A 3,371-nucleotide genomic window follows, 5' to 3' on the forward strand; every position below is an offset into this window, starting at 1 on the left:
GTTTTACGTTCAATATCCCACTCATGTGCAACAGTTAGGAACCGCTCTTTACATGCCTCTGCAAAGTGGCGCTCTTCTGTTTTCATTATGGTCAGCGCAAAGGATTTCATTTCCCATGCGTCAGTGATGTGATGTGCAGTTACTCCGAGGTGGTTGTTGTTACTCACTGACGTCCAGTGGTCTCCTGTCGTGGCGACACATTTGGCTTGAGCCAAAACCACTTTCCTTTTCTCCTTCTCAGTGTTATAGAGCTCGTGGATTTTTGTCATGACTGTGGCTCTTGACGGCGGCTTGCAGGACGTGTCCTGGTACGCCACTTTCAGAACGTCAACGAAACCCTCGTCCTCGACTATGCAAGTGGGTCTACAGTCTTTTGCAATCCATTTGGCAATGGTGTTAGTCTTTTTATCTGAGGTAGCCTTACTTACTGCCCTCCGTTCATGCAGTGTGCTCTGGCGCAATCCACTCCAACAAACGCATGCATAACGTTAGCATGGTACTTCAAGCTTGAACAGCTTCGGTGGAACTGAAACTCCTTCTTGCATATCGTGCAAACCACTTTTTGTTTGCTGACTGTTCCATCTTTGTTCTTTTTGTAATCAAAACCGTCCATAGGACCAGCCGCCTTATCTCCCTCCATCTTGCCGTCTTCTTCTGTTTTTATTGCCTCAGGTCTGCCTTCACGGAGGTGAGGCTTCTTCTTTGATGCTTATAAAGGCAGCTTACATCCCATGCGGGTGCACTACCGCCATCCGCTGGTAGAGGTGAGGCTTGTCATGATGTGCATGTGTTAAACTGCGTTAAAAATTTTAATGCAATTGATTACTTAAATTAATTAATGCCGTTAACGCGTTATTTTTCACAGCCCTAACATATATATATACATATATATTATATATATATATATATATATATATATATATATATATATATATATATAGCAAAGGTATATAGTTTACTTATTACTCAAAGAGGCTATAGGGCTTGGGATCGTTGTGGGGAGTGGCGGTCATGTTGGCCGCTCACCAGTGTAAACAAACACATAACAAACCCAGACATGAGCAGAAGACGTACGAGTAGAGCTGCAGAAGCAAGAAAAAATGCTGAAATGCCGAAAAGGGTCAGATATATATCGACTTATGCTTAATAAAGAGGCCAGGAGCCGTTATCTTGAAAAAAAAAATTGCAGTTATTAACGGTTTGAACGGTTATCAACTTACTGTATTTTCTTAGGTTGTGTTGTTACCTGAGTTTATAGGATACATTTAGAAATGTTCTCCTTTTATATTTATATTTCCTTCTTTTATTCTATTTGTCTGTTTGCACTACTGTTATTTGTGTTCAATAGTTTTCAATTTGTGTTCAATTTTGTGTTTGTTAAAACTTATTTGAGATTATGCCTTTTTGTAAGACTCTGCATTTAAGTAATGTTAATAAATGCTTACAATAACACAAAATAGTCATAATTTCCAAATTTCTGTCGACTTTTCACTTTTTTTTTTTTTTTTTTTTTTTTTACACAAACATGGTGGGCTTCTCTAGCAGTCCAACCACCGGGCTTAGCAAGTTTTCTGGGGGAAACCCTGTCCTGGTTTTAAAAGCAATTACAGTAAAGGGATGTAATTTTCTGAATTTAACAGACTGGTCTAGCGGGTAAAACTTAGACTAGAATAACTGAACTGCCTGCAAAGTAGTCAAACAAGCATCATCAGACTAGTGGTTTTGTATGCAACAAAAATTTTGACATACACACACACATATATATATATATATATATATATATATATATATATATATATATATATATATATATATATATATATATATATATATATATATATCTCAAACAATGGCATAACCTGGAAATATTGAGATAATTCAAAACAGCCATGTCGCCCAGCCTTATCAATAGTCTGCATCCATTCATGCATTCACTAGTGATGGATGATTATTTTACAATTATGTTCACTCATTCAGAAATCAAGAGCAGATATCTGTAGCCAACTGCTCATTATTTTATTTTACCTTCAACTAGCTTTTATGATTAGAGCCTTTTTTTAATTGTTTATCCTATCATTCCAGATACTGAAGCAACTGTAGCTCCAACAGCATCTTTATATATATAGAGAAGAACCAGCTGAAGCTTCGTGAGACCAAGAAGAAGCACACAATCACAGAAAGAAGCAGTGACCTGATGAAGGAGAGAGACTCCCTCCACCAACAAGTTTGTCAAGGTCAGTAGGTCAAACACTTTGTTTGGAAACCATGTTTGCTCACTTGACAGTGATGCTGTGTGCTTTGTAAAATATATATTCAATTGAGTAGAAGGTAGGGCAACATTTCACAGTGATGAGACCTTCATCAGAAGGGCGTGTTATTACCCAAGCAATACATTTAACACCTGGAAGATAATATCTGTAGCATCGATGGGCAGCACACACATCTGTTCAACTGATGAGATCAGTATATGATCAGAGAAACTGAGTTGACTTGTATCATCATAATACTGCATTGTGTATTGTATTTTCTATTATGTTGTAGATACAGATGACGGTGGGACAAGTGACACTTCTGCCTCAGCCAGCTCATCGCTTGGTACATCCTCTTCCTCTTCATCCTCCAGTCCATCCAGCTCCTCTTCATCCAGTTCTTCATCCTCCTCAACTGATTCTTCCGATTCAGACAAGAAATCAAAGAAAAGAAACAAGAAGAAGAAGCACCACCACAAGAAAAAAAAGCACCACCACCGGAGTCACAAGAAAAAGGACAAGAGGAAGAAAAAAGAGAAGAAAAAGGGGCAACATGGCAAACAGAGAGGTAAATGTAAAGACAGTAAGGCAACAAGGCTTCTCCTCTCGTATGTCAGCCATGTAAACCTCATCTTCTTGTTTTCCATATTGTTCTTTCTGGAGGTTTCTTGGACCCTCCATCAGCTCTGTGCCCGTGTATTCTTCATTACGATTTTCAACCACTTTTGCATCTGTGTGTGTTTTCCCTGTGTCTATTCACTTCTTGTATTTTTATTTTACTTAATCAGCTTTCTATTTGTTTCAGCACATCATCCTGCAGAGGTTATCAAGAGATATCAGAAAGTTCTTAAAGCATACAAGAAAGGAAGAAAATTGAGTGCGGCATATTGAAAGGTTGGTGTGGACCGAAACACCGTCGTCGCCGGTGCCCCAATCTGCGAGCTGGCTGTTGTGGCCCCGGAGAAATACAAGGAGTTGTTGGCTGCTCATACACGGCAGCAACGACTGCAGGACTTTGCGAAGAAATGTCTGGAGGTGCTCATCAGTGATTCAGACCTTTTGAGAGATGTTGAACTTCAAAAGAAAAAGGGGAAACTGATTCCTCTATCGAAGAGAGTTTAA

The 3,371-nt window shown here is 39.0% G+C and overlaps 1 pseudogene; it reads left to right on the top strand.

Annotated features, from left to right (window-relative positions):
* Positions 1-1,011: 1,011 nt before the first annotated feature.
* LOC115385025 (coiled-coil domain-containing protein 106-like) lies at positions 1,012-3,371 on the top strand (annotated as a pseudogene).

Source organism: Salarias fasciatus, unplaced genomic scaffold, assembly GCF_902148845.1.
Source record: "Salarias fasciatus unplaced genomic scaffold, fSalaFa1.1, whole genome shotgun sequence".
Lineage (NCBI taxonomy): Eukaryota > Metazoa > Chordata > Actinopteri > Blenniiformes > Blenniidae > Salarias > Salarias fasciatus.